General features: G+C 45.5%; 1 protein-coding gene across 1 annotated transcript in view; it reads left to right on the top strand.

The window, feature by feature from the left end:
* SLC39A12 (solute carrier family 39 member 12) overlaps window positions 1–12,763 on the top strand; it is a 94,636-nt gene that overhangs the window by 27,316 nt on the left and 54,557 nt on the right. The gene's annotated exons all lie outside the window — the stretch shown is intronic.

The following is a 12,763-nucleotide window of genomic DNA, read 5'->3' as shown; positions in this document are numbered from 1 at the left end:
CATTTCTTCGCCAATCTATATGTATGGTTTGGGTCGTTGTCCTGCTGGAACACTCTGTCGTCCATCCGTTATTCCCCTTTTCCATTGTTTGTTCCAGACCCATTTGCACCCATCAGAGCCCAGTCTATTGATTTTTGTCTCATTACTCCAAATCACCTGTTTCCAGTCTTCTTACTGTCCACTGTTCATACATGCAAACTCAAGCCAACACTTCTTATGACGATATTGAAGTTGAGGCTTCTTAAAGGGGTTGTCCGGGTTTAGAGCTGAACCCTGACATGCCTCTATTTTCACCCAGGCAGCCCCCCTGACTTGAGCATCAGGGCAGTTCATGCTCCGATGCTCTCCTTTGCCCTGTGCTAAATCGCGCAAGGCAAAGGCTTTTTCAAAAGTTCCTGTGACAAACCAGGCTTTCCATGGGGCCGCCAGGAAGCCCCGTGACGTCACTGGCACTGATGGGCAGGCTTTAGCGCTGCCCTAGCCAGTAAAATGGCTAGGGCAGCGCTAAAGCACTCCTATCAGAGCATGTGGCCAACTGCAGGATGTGACCCAGCCTCTATTTAAGCTGGAGTCACGTAGCGCCGCCTGTCACTCTGCTCGGATTAGTGTAGGGAGAGGCTGCAGCTGCTGTGAGGGAGAGATCAGGGAGAAATCTTATCAAGAACTGGTTTATGTACTCAGCGATCCACAGTAAAAGTGTTTTGTGGGTGCAGTGCACAATTTTTTTAAGCCTGCCCTGAGCCAACTACTGCTGAAAATGAACTTTTTTTTCTTCAGTTAGTCAATATCAATACATGATCAGCAGCCATTTTATGCAACGATAGTGCACCAGCACAGGCTATCTGCAAGTCCAGAAATACAGCTTTTTGCTTACTGGGGTTAAAAAAATACATCTGTTAAATATAGTGCACATCTGGGATTAGACGTGCATAAGTGACTGTCACATTTAGGCCAGAAATACGGCTTTTTGGTTACTGGGGTGAAAATAGCCTCTGATATACTGCACATCTGGGATTACACTTGCATATGTGACTGTCACATTTAGGCCACAAATAAGGCTTTTAGGATACTGTGGTGAGAAAAAAATAACTTTTTTTAATATACTGCACATCTGTGATTACACTTGCATAGGTGACTGTCACATTTAGGCCACAAATACCGCTGTCATATAGAGTTTTAAAAAAAAAAATTGAGTGCAATACCCTACATCAGGGTTTTTATTGGCGGTTAATTATTTTTAACAGACTTAACCACTTTTTACTTTGCTTTGTGAACGGTAACTATGAGGCAAACATCTAATAAGGCCCCTCCTGCTCCCTCTTCTGCTGCTGCCTCAGCCTCTTCCTCCGCCTCTGGAGGAACGTTGGCACCTGCCGCCCAGCAAACAGAGGATGTGCCACCAACAACACCACCTCCGTCACCAAGCATCTCCACCATGTCACACGGAAGCGTTCAGCTCTCCATCTCACAAACCTTTGAGAGAAACCGTAAATTCCCACCTAGCCACCCTCGATCCCTGGCCCTGAATGCCAGCATTTCTAAACTACTGGCCTTTGAAATGCTGTCAATTAGGCTGGTGGAGACGGACAGCTTCAAACAGCTCATGTCGCTTGCTGTCCCACAGTACGTCGTTCCCAGCCGCCACTACTTCTCCAGGAGAGCCGTGCCCTCCCTGCACAACCAAGTATCGGATGAAATCAAGTGTGCACTGCGCAACGCCATCTGTGGTAAGGTCCACCTAACCACAGATACGTGGACCAGTAAGCATGGCCAGGGACGCTATATCTCCCTAACTGCACACTGGGTAAATGTAGTGGCGGCTGGGCCCCAGGTGGAGAGCTGTTTGGCTCACGTCCTTCTCCTCCTCCGCCTACTCTTCCTACTCGGCTTCCTCCTCCTCTTCTACCACCTCCTCATCCGGTCAGCGACAGACCTTCACCACCAACTTCAGCACAGCCAGGGGTAAATATCAGCAGGCCGTTCTGAAACTAATGTGTTTGGGGGACAGGCCCCACACCGCGCAGGAGTTGTGGCGGGGTATAGAACAACAGACTGACGAGTGGTTGCTGCCAGTGAGCCTCAAGCCCGGCCTGGTGGTGTGCGATAATGGGCGAAATCTCGTTGCAGCTCTGGGACTAGCTAGTTTGACGCACATCCCTTGCCTGGCGCATGTGCTGAATTTGGTGGTGCAGAAATTCATTCACAACTACCCCGACATGTCAGAGCTGCTGCATAAAGTGCGGGCCGTCTGTGTGCGCTTCCGGCGTTCTCATCCTGCCGCCGCTCGGCTGTCTGCTCTTCAGCATAACTTCGGCCTTCCCGCTCACCGCCTCATATGCGACGTGCCTACCAGGTGGAACTCCACCTTGCACATGCTGGAGAGACTGTGCGAGCAGCAGCAGGCCATAGTGGAGTTTCAGCTGCAGCAAGCACGGGTGAGTCGCACTGCGGAACAGCACCACTTCACCACCAATGACTGGGCCTCCATGCGAGACCTGTGTGCCCTGTTGCGCTGTTTCAAGTACTCCACCAACATGGCCAGTGGCGATGACACCGTTATCAGCGTTACAATACCACTTCTATGTCTCCTTGAGAAAACACTTAGGGCGATGATGGAAGAGGATGTGGCCCAGGACGAGGAGGAGGAAGAGGGGTCATCTCTGACACTTTCAGGCCAGTCTTTTAGAAGTGGCTCAGAAAGAGGATTTTTGCAACAGCAGAGGCCAGGTACAAATTTGGCCAGCCAGGGCCCACTACTGGAGGACGAGGAGGAGGAGGAGGATGAGGAGGAGGAGGATGGGGATGAAGCATGTTCACAGCGGGGTGGCATCTAACGCAGCTCGGGCCCATCACTGGTGCGTGGCTGGGGGGATACGGAGGACGCAGACGATACGCCTCACACAGAGGACAGCTTGTCCTTACCTCTGGGCAGCCTGGCACACATAAGAGACTACATGCTGCAGTGCCTGCGCAACCACTGCAGAGTTGCCCACATTTTAACGTGTGCTGACTACTGGGTGGCCACCCTGCTGGATCCCCATTACAAAAACAATGTGCCGTCCTTAATTCCCTCTCTGGAGCGTGATCGGAAGATGCGCGACTACAGGCGCACGCTGGTAGACGCGCTCCTGAGAGAATTCCCGACTGACGCCAGGGGACAAGTGGAAGCACAAGGCGAAGGCAGGGGAGGAGGAAGAGGTCGCCAATGCAGCTGTGTCAGCGCCAGCACCTCAGAAGGCAGGGTTAGCATGGCCGACAAGTGGAAAAGCTTTGTCACCTCGCCGCAACAACCGGCCCCAACTGTTGATATGGAGCGTGTTACCAGGAGGCAGCATTTGAACAACATGGTGGAACAGTACCTGTGCAGACGACTGATGGTTCTGCCCCATTAAACTTCTGGGTCTCCAAATTGTGAAGCCAACAGCCAACGTGGACAAGCTCACGTTCATTAAAATGAACCAGGCTTGGATCCCACAAGACTTGTCTGTACCTTGTGCAGAATAGACATTTATGCCACCATCAAACATACATTCTTGTACTCAAGTCAAGTGCAATGATTCTTTGTTTTCTTTTTTTTTTATTTGTCCCAATATTTTGGGGGCTACCTACCCCAATAAAAAATAAAAAAAAACATTGTTGGCTACCTCGTCCTCCTCCATTGCTGCCTCCACCTACAACACCACATTCACCGCCTCCTCAATCTCCGACTCCATATCCACCTCCTTCTCTGAGTTGCAGGTTAATGATTTGTAATTTTTAGTTATTTTATTTCATTTTAAGTTATTTTCCTATCCACATTTGTTTGAAGAGCAGTTGCCATGCTCTTAAGCACATTTTACTGCCTTTTACATCCCTCTAGCTTTTTCAAGGACTATTTTAGAGCCATTTTAATTTAAAAAAGTGCCAATTTTAGTGCCCTAAATTGAAAAAAATCTTATTTTCAACTGTCGGGTGACATTTTACCATTTTTGGCGTATACAAACCCCTGCTGTGCCTGGGTGACAGGGGCCTAAATCTCTCAAAATCCTCTGTTGTATTGCTGGGTGACAAGAACCTCCTTTTGCCATGAATGAACCCCTGCTGTGCCTGGGTGACAAGGGCCTAAATCTCTCAAAATCGTCTGTTCTATTGCTGGGTGACATGCACCCCCTTTTGCCGTGATTGAACCCCTGCTGTGCCTGGGTGACAGGGAACTACATCTCTCAAAATCTTCTGTTCTATTGCTGGGTGACATGAACCCCCTTTTGCCGTGAATGAACCCCTGCTCTGCATTGCTGACAGGGGCCTAAATCTCTCAAAATCCTCTGTTCTATTGCTGGGTGACATGATCCCCCTTTTGCCGTGAATGAACCCCTGCTCTGCATTGCTGACAGGGGCCTAAATCTCTTAAAATCCTCTGTTCTACAGGGAGTGCAGAATTATTAGGCAAGTTGTATTTTTGAGGATTAATTTTATTATTGAACAACAACCATGTTCTCAATGAACCCAAAAAACTTATTAATATCAAAGCTGAATATTTTTGGAAGTAGTTTTTAGTTTGTTTTTAGTTTTAGCTATTTTAGGGGGATATCTGTGTGTGCAGGTGACTATTACTGTGCATAATTATTAGGCAACTTAACAAAAAACAAATATATACCCATTTCAATTATTTATTTTTACCAGTGAAACCAATATAACATCTCAACATTCACAAATATACATTTCTGACATTCAAAAACAAAACAAAAACAAATCAGTGACCAATATAGCCACCTTTCTTTGCAAGGACACTCAAAAGCCTGCCATCCATGGATTCTGTCAGTGTTTTGATCAGTTCACCATCAACATTGCGTGCAGCAGCAACCACAGCCTCCCAGACACTGTTCAGAGAGGTGTACTGTTTTCCCTCCTTGTAAATCTCACATTTGATGATGGACCACAGGTTCTCAATGGGGTTCAGATCAGGTGAACAAGGAGGCCATGTCATTAGATTTTCTTCTTTTATACCCTTTCTTGCCAGCCACGCTGTGGAGTACTTGGACGCGTGTGATGGAGCATTGTCCTGCATGAAAATCATGTTTTTCTTGAAGGATGCAGACTTCTTCCTGTACCACTGCTTGAAGAAGGTGTCTTCCAGAAACTCGCAGTAGGACTGGGAGTTGAGCTTGACTCCATCCTCAACCCGAAAAGGCCCCACAAGCTTATCTTTGATGATACCAGCCCAAACCAGTACTCCACCTCCACCTTGCTGGCGTCTGAGTCGGACTGGAGCTCTCTGCCCTTTACCATCTGGCCCATCCATCTGGCCCATCAAGACTCACTCTCATTTCATCAGTCCATAAAACCTTAGAAAAATCAGTCTTGAGATATTTCTTTGCCCAGTTTTGATGTTTGAGCTTTTGTGTCTTGTTCAGTGGTGGTCGTCTTTCAGCCTTTCTTACCTTGGCCATGTCTCTGAGTATTGCACACCCTGTGCTTTTGGGCACTCCAGTGATGTTGCAGCTCTGAAATATGGCCAAACTGGTGGCAAGTGGCATCTTGGCAGCTGCACGCTTGACTTTTCTCAGTTCATGGGCAGTTATTTTGCGCCTTGGTTTTTCCACACGCTTCTTGCGACCCTGTTGACTATTTTGAATGAAACGCTTGATTGTTCGATGATCACGCTTCAGAAGCTTTGTAATTTTAAGAGTGCTGCATCCCTCTGCAAGATATCTCACTATTTTTGACTTTTCTGAGCCTGTCAAGTCCTTCTTTTGACCCATTTTGCCAAAGGAAAGGAAGTTGCCTAATAATTATGCACACCTAATATAGGGTGTTGATGTCATTAGACCACACCCCTTCTCATTACAGAGATGCACATCACCTAATATGCTTAATTGGTAGTAGGCTTTCGAGCCTATACAGCTTGGAGTAAGACAACATGCATAAAGAGGATGATGTGGTCAAAATACTCATTTGCCTAATAATTCTGCACGCAGTGTATTGCTGGGTGACATGAACCCCCTTTTGCCGTGAATGAACCCCTGCTCTGCATTGCTGACAGGGAACTAAATTTAGTGAAAACATCTGTTACTGATCGGAAGATGCGCGACTACAAGCGAACGCTGCTGATGGCATTCCCACCTGACAGCGGGGGCACAGTGGAAGCACAAGGCGAAGGCAGAGGAGGAGGAAGAGGTCGCCAACGCAGCTGGGGCACCACTAGCACCTGAGAAGGCAGGGTTAGCATGGCCAAAATGTGGAAAAGCTTTGTCAGCCTTGGAGGTGCTGACCTGCCCTGCAGCCAGTGTATAGTGTAAACGTGTGTTTAGTACGGCAGAGAGCATCACAGGCCGCAGCCAATGTGGACAAGCTTACGTTTATTAAAATGAACCAGGCATGGATCCCACAGGACTTGTCCGTACCTTGTGCAGAATAGACATTTATACCAGCCTCAACCATCCATTCTTGTACTCAAGTGCACTTATTCTTTGTTTTATTTTGTTATATGTCCCAATATTTAAAAATAAAAAATAACACAAATCAGTGTTGGCTACCTATTTCTCCTTCACCGCCGCTTCCACCTACACCGCCACGTCAACCTACACCGCCACATCCACCCATCCACCGCCTCCTCAACCTCCTACTCCTAGATCCAGATTGTTAATTTTTCTGTATTTTATGTTATTTTAAGTCATTTTACCTATCCACATTTGTTTGCAGAACAGTTGTCATGCTCTTAAGCAGCCCTCTAGCCCTTTCTAGGACTATTTTAGAGCCATTTTAGTGCCCAAAAGTTCGGGTCCCCATTGACTTCAATGGGGTTCGGGTTTGGGGTCAAGTTCGGGTCCCGAACCCGAACTTTTTTTTCAAGTTCGGCCGAACCTGCCGAACCCGAACATCCAGGTGTCCGCTCAACTCTACTCGCATGATGTAGTTTGGCAATTTTTTGGGCCGAGATACCACTATCGATGGGCTGGATGATGCTGTTTCTCTTTTCCTCTTCTTCATGGCTGCTCCTCAATTCAAACCAGTGATCTTTTACTTGGAAATCAACCTAATAACACACTGAGCTATTAGGGAATGTGAGAACAGGTTGTAATTTGTAGTATACAAGAAGAAAAAGATTGTTCCAGCACCAAGAGAAAATCAGTAACAAAGCAGTTACATGACAACAATCTGCATAACTTCTCATATGCTAAATAGCTGCAAGTCTAATTTATGTATGAGATAGCCAAGATGATTGTCTATAAAATAATGGTAGTCTCACATTTGGAGCTGTAGTGGATGGTGAGATGTGGAGCCTGAAAGTCAAAAGTTTAATGCATTGTTACCCTTTTGCTCGTCAGTGTATGCTGGAAAGCGGCCAGACAATAAATACTACAGAAGAATTTTTTGTCCGTCTGAAAGCCAGCATATATGCGGCCAGATCCCATTATAGAGAATGGGGATCTGGCAATGCACAGTGATGTCCAGTATAGCCTTCGCCGGAACAAACTGCCGGATTTTGCAGCACAGATGTGAATGCTGCCTAAATGAGATGTCAAGTTGTTAATTAATACAGCATCCTCATTGTCTGACCAAAACATATTTTTCCTTTTTCTCATGTAATGACCGTATAATTCCACCACTATGACTGTAGGAAAAAGCTCCAACAGCATGAGGTTCTTAGACTTTTGCTGATCTAATCATTTCGCCATGCGGCAGCTGAACAGTGATTTCTGAAAACCGCACTATATCCCTGTGTACCAGCAGCATCTGTGAAAAGCTGCAAATCCTCTTTACTTAATTCACCCTCAGGAAAACAAGATATCTCATCATAAGAACCAAGGAACGAATGCCACATAAGCAAGTCGTCCTTCCAAATTTTCGAATAAAATGGTGTGGCTTTTTCACACCTGACATGCACATTGCTAGCCGACATGAAAAAACATGTGCAGCGTACTCAAGTTGTGTGTAATAGAGTTCCTGGGTGTAGTAGTGCAATGACACTAACCTGAGGCGGCTGACTCTCTGCAAGGGCAGGTGATGGTAGAAAATGTTCGTGACGCCAGTGCCAATTAAACGGTGGCACGCCGTTTGCTGATAGCAGGAATAAATGAGGAACACCGTGATGTTAAAACAGAACTCCAACTTTAGTAGTTTTCATAGAGACATTAACGGAAGCACAGTTCCTTTGCATACAGTTGATTTTTCAATACGGTTGATGCAGGCAATACACATTGAGCAAGGTGACTACAGAGTGTTAAACACACAGGACTTGCAGTACAGGAGCTTGCACTCTATCTCTGACTGATCCTGGAACATAGCAAATCTTCTCCAAGGCCCAATACCTTAACTCTGGCGTATATCCTTGGTTTTAGCTTTATAAAGTACCTCCTCTGTTATCTTGAGTACCTCTTGCTTCTCTGCGCTTTGCCTCTGTCTCCCTCTCAGCTTCCTCAGGCTCTAGAAGTTTCTGAACAGTGGTCTTCCTGCTTCTGCATATATATATATTCAGGAGGGGAACCTTCTCCTTGGATTCGGAACCCGGTTACAGGGACTGCAATACCCTCTCCAGGTCCGCAGGCTTCAAGCCTGGACTTGTCTCTGACATAGTCTAAGCTCCAGCTTCAGACTACAGGCTGCAGCTTTAGACAGACACTTAGACTAGACTCCCCTTTGCTTCCCTGACTGGGCCTTATATAAACTAGGGCTCTCTAGCTCCCTCTAGTGACTAGAAGCTGGAATGACACCCCTAGCAGGCCTGTACATGCAAGTGTCACAGTAACAGGGAAATACATAGCATTGCATTACATGACAATTTATAAAAATGACATATACCAACTTCCCCATAATAAAGGAGGGACGACAGCACACCAAGTGACACTTTTGTAGTGACGGGCATTACAGTCCCCGTACACTACACATGCGATTGTAATTAACGAAGCATGATCTTTAAATAACCTAAACTATTGCAATAAGCTATAAGCAGGAAGTGTAATACCCCAGAGTTGGGGGTATTACTATTATGCTCTCTATTTACCTCATTTCATATGTTTTATTTTGTCCAGCAATAGGAGGTATTGGTGGCAGCGACTGGGTGTAACATGGCTTAACGACTGCCCATTCCCCTGAAGACGCCAAGGGAGCTTGGCGAAACATGTCGGGGGGCAGAGTGTTGTATATGTTATTTTAGGCAGTGAAGTGCCATGTCAAGCCAATACGTATGATATGTATGTCAGTACTTAGTGCCCAGGGAGGACGCTCTTAGTTAAAGGAGCGCACTGTGGAACTAACAGTGCGCAATATAAATAACTGTGACCACTAGTAAAATCTGACCCCAGGTAGCACTGGAGAAAAGAGTTCTAGTGCCCCCTAGTGGCCTAACAGTACAATTATACCATAGAACAGTGCAATAAGACAGGCACCACTGACAATTTTAATGTGTGAGTTCTAGATATTATTCTATGGGTACCTAATAAACGTTAAATTTTAATACTGTTAACCCAGAGCACGTGTCAATCTAGAGACAATTAGTGGTCTCTGACCAATTGAAAATATACCGTTTAAGTCTCAACACGTGCGAGCGGGTCCAATGTAATTGTAATAACATGGCTTAACCACCCTGTTCATCCCTCCTGGGACTGAGTGGACTGTTCTGACTTCATTCCAGGAGGGGAAAGTCTAGTGTGATTGGACATTCTTTTGGGTGAGAGTTAGGTGGAGGGAAAGAGTGAGGACCCTCTCCTGTCAGAGAATGAGAAAGCAGCTCCTAGAGCACCAACTCCCCAGAATTTAAATGAGGACTCAGAGACAGCAGAGTGAACTGCGAAATCGCTTCTCCAGACACTGCTGTGAGGTGAGGGAATATGGGCTAAAGACACCATCATCACCAACCAATAGGTCAGCTGTATCTAAATGCAGAACTGCAGCCATTCCATCTGCCATCAGCTGGTGCCAGAAGAGAATTGCACTAAAGCCTGCTGCTACTGTTTGTATTTTCAAGTTCTACATTGCACTTAGTAACAGGATTTTATTACATTCAATTCTGGCCTCATTCTTCACTGTTACACTTTTACGGCAGCAATGGCCTGGGGTACTGTAGGACACTGTGACACAACTACACTGCATCAGGGCCACTACCACTCCCATCCTCTACACTGGCTCCCATAGGGGTTCGCTGCAGAATGCTGATCAATATTCTTTCAGTATCTATAATGATGCCTAAAAAGGAAAGTCTACATTTCAGACCTTCTGTTTTACCTTTGGCCAGAGGTACACCAAATAAAGCAATGAAGTAACGTAAAGATGAAAATGTTTAAGTGCAAATATCAGAACCATCAGGGCCAATAAACAAAAAGTCATCCAAAATAAAATAAATTAAAAAAAATTTCCAGTTTGCAATTTAACAACCCACTACAGAAAGCCCTAAAAAATCTTGAACTAACATCATGATATTGAGCAATATATCTATATAATAAAAACCGTTGGCAACCAAGGAGGTGAAAGCAGTCCACAGGAACCTAGAGGAGTGAGAACACTGATTCTGTATCCAATTTTGCAAGTCAAGCTTTAGGGTCGGCTTTCACAATAAACTGTAATGCTCTAGCAAAAGACATATAAGATAATGCTGACTCCTCCTGTGGTATACCATCTTTGACAGAGTCACCAGAAGGAAAAGACAGGTGATATAAGTGAAATGGCTCAATGCCCCCTCCTTGTCTACTATTTTTGTGCCACCTCAGGGTGCTTTCTTACTAATTTAAATCAAAGGTAAACAAGACAGAAAGCTGTTCAACATGAGGCCTTATGCCTCCTAGGGTTCTTGTCGAGACACTGTCTCATTTTTAGGATGTTCACTGCCCTAGAAACTGATGTCTAAGAGGGAATTTTCCCAGTTTAAAAGCATCTGAGTGCGAGTCCCCACAAAGGGAACACTTATGCCGGAGCTTGTATGAGGTAAAGATACGACATTGCCCCATGCTAAAGAGCCAACAAGCTCCCGGTCTACGATCCTCTGCCACAAACTGAAATATAGGCAAATCCAGCCAGCGCTAGCTGCTAAAGGTCAGCGTTGCTGCGGGGAGGAGTGGAACTCCACGAGGACAAAAGTGAAAGTAAATCCCGGGAACTGCTTAGTCATGCTGAGTCCTCATCTTTTTATTTCTTATTTTATAAGAAATAACAACTCTCAACAGGTGTATAAAAAGAAGAAGACTCAGCATATCCAAGCAGTTGCCGGGATTTACTTTCACAAACTGAAATATGACCGCGGCAGTGACAGCTGGAAAAGGTAACAACATCTTTTGAGACAACATGAGTTAGATCCATACATCTTTCAACTGGGAAGACCAACCGTCACTTGTACTCCCTATCATACCTCCACCAGGTAGCACCACCATGCAACTTATACTCAGAATATATAGTATTCAAATAAGTAAATAGCTCAGTGGATTCTTCTGGATGATGTTGACGAATAATACTAGCTAAAACAGTGAAGGCTTGAAGCCAGTTCCCAAATGTTTTGGCTACTTTTGACTTCTTGTCTTCTTATTTGTCAAAACGTTTTTCTTTGGTGACAGTCGTTCTGGAGAAACCAAAGCCCACATATCCATGAATTCACCTTTAATTATTTTTTTCTCTCATATCTTGCGCAACATGTGTCCCTAAAGGTGTAACAAAAATAAGATTCTCTAAAAATTAAGCCCAACTGTTTATTAAAACCAACAGGCTGTGTGGAAGCCACACCTCGGCAAAAAGGGGTGTTTTTCCAATTTGCCAACATAGTGGTTCATTAATTATCTAGAAATCCGCCTATATTAGGCGTATTTCTGGCACAGATTGCGGCACAAAGGCTCTGCGACTTTTTCCCACTCACGCCAGGTCTAAAAAAGTGGTTGTGGCTTGGGCGGGGAAGGGGACGGGCCCGTCTCATTCATCATTTTCTACGCCTGTTTTAGGCATAGAAAATGGTCTAAATGTAAGCCAGAAAGGAAGCTTACATTTAGGCCAGCACCTCTTCATAACTTTGGTGGATACACCACCAATGCAAGCAGTTATTTAGGCTGGCACCCAAAAAGCCGGTCTTAATAGATGACCCCCATAGTTTTTAAAATATCCAGCATTTCATCACCTCTATCCAAAGTAGCATCACCCCAAGGGTGTTAGCAGGCTAACTCACCACATAGAGGTGCTGGAGAGGCATCAGGGACTGGAATAAAATACTGCAAGGGAGCACTTGTAGCCACAAGCAGAGGGCATCAAGACTGAAGAACCCCTGCTCAGCTGTCAGATTTACTCCTATACTTTTGTCTCTGCTGTGTATGCCTGGAGTGCTGACTATGATGAACTGATTGCTATAATATGATTCTACATGACTCCTGTGTGAACCACGGGACTGGCTGTCTCTGTAGCTGTGATGTGAAGGACGTCTGTAAGATGATCTGCTGTGGCTGCGCAACCACTAATATGAGCTATGTCTACTCCGATACCTGCCATCCATGCTCGATGATGATGGTGTACAGTATCGACTATGACGGGAACCACCTTCAATGGAACTGCTGCCCCTAGCTCTACCATAGATTGGGACCTCTGAACAGACCTTTGGAGGAGTTCCAGGAACAAAATCTGCATCAAAAAATTCCTCAGTGCTGTCCAGCATTGGAGGGTTCCCCTTCTCCTGGCCAAGTGATGCCATGGCAGTGTCTGTAGTGAGAGAGTGGCATGTTGTCAGTAACTTAAGGTGCTGTAGTTTGCCTCCTACCAAACCACCTAGCCAACCTGCTGGCCTGTTTGGGTATGGAGTAGAATTCTGTGAGGAAGA

This window comes from Bufo bufo, chromosome 5 (assembly GCF_905171765.1).
Source record: "Bufo bufo chromosome 5, aBufBuf1.1, whole genome shotgun sequence".
Classification (NCBI taxonomy): domain Eukaryota; kingdom Metazoa; phylum Chordata; class Amphibia; order Anura; family Bufonidae; genus Bufo; species Bufo bufo.
This window is presented reverse-complemented; position numbering and strand designations above follow the sequence as displayed.